This window comes from Pseudophryne corroboree, chromosome 6, assembly GCF_028390025.1.
Source record: "Pseudophryne corroboree isolate aPseCor3 chromosome 6, aPseCor3.hap2, whole genome shotgun sequence".
Classification (NCBI taxonomy): Eukaryota; Metazoa; Chordata; class Amphibia; order Anura; family Myobatrachidae; genus Pseudophryne; species Pseudophryne corroboree.
Genome location: NC_086449.1, coordinates 490,495,420 through 490,496,527, shown reverse-complemented (window position 1 = coordinate 490,496,527; position 1,108 = coordinate 490,495,420). Strand labels below are relative to the sequence as shown.

The window sequence follows — 1,108 nt, the reverse complement described above, 5'->3', positions numbered from 1 at the left end:
ATACATGAACTGGCGCCAAAATAACAAGCATAGTCATGCTGTGGGAGGGGATGGAGCGGGACGAGCCCTGTACGCGGCTCGCTGGTCTCACCCACTCTGTTGCATTATTGTCAAGGTAAACAAACCCGGCGCCGCGCTTAGCAATGGCTGTGGTGCGCTGTGTGAAAGGTGGTGAGTCATCAGCACAGCTGTGCTGATCCCGTAGCTGAGAGTGAGACGGGGGCAAAAAACCAATGGGCACAGAGAAAAAGTATGTGATGAATGCAAGGTGTAAGAGCTAAGTCCAACATGCAATATGATTTGTGATGTGCTGCTAGACATAACACGGTGCATCCATGGGGAAGTGATGCTAGAGCCCATATCAAGTCAGGTGACAGATAATCAAAGTTTCACCAGGAGAAACAGAAAGCGTTAACAAAGATGCCACTCGGGCCAGACACATTAAGGTAATCAAATAAACCAACACTGAAATGACCAATAAACAGTGTATAGTGGAATGACACAATATGACTGTACCAAACACCCACACAGGTGGCAGACCAGGTCCAGAGAGGTCAAAGTAGTAAATGTACAGCACCCAGTATTCCCAGACAGTCTCCAAAACTGGTACTGACTAGGCCCAACACTGCTTAGTTTCCAAGATCAGACGGAATTGGACATCGTCCAGTGTGATATGGCTGTAGAAATCACTTCTCGACCGAAATCCGTCAATGGAGGTCCTGCCCTTCCGTAGCCTGTGTGTGTTACTGTGTGGTAATGACAAGGAGATAATCACAATACTATAATGACGAGAATGTGTCTGCCACAAAGTGAAGTAAGGGTCCCAATAGTGGGTCCATATGGCTACTTGGAGGTGCTGCACACCAAAGGGCACTACCACAGAGTACAATCCTACCCAATGTGACATACGGCGATGTCAGTGGGCTAAATGCCAGCAAACAAAGCAGAAACAATACAAACAGAAAAAGAACACTGGACACACGGCAGTGTCTATGACAATGAAACCGTGAAACAAATGAAAGGAAATGTTCTTATTAAGCAACTTCATAAGAAACACCCCAATCGAATCTCCTCATTGAGGCCATTGGGAGTCAATGTTTTTAATCTA

General features: G+C 46.2%; 1 pseudogene; it reads right to left on the bottom strand.

The window, feature by feature from the left end:
- Positions 1 to 565: 565 nt before the first annotated feature.
- On the bottom strand, positions 566 to 685 carry LOC134937494 (5S ribosomal RNA; annotated as a pseudogene).
- Between the last annotated feature and the right edge of the window lie 423 nt (positions 686 to 1,108).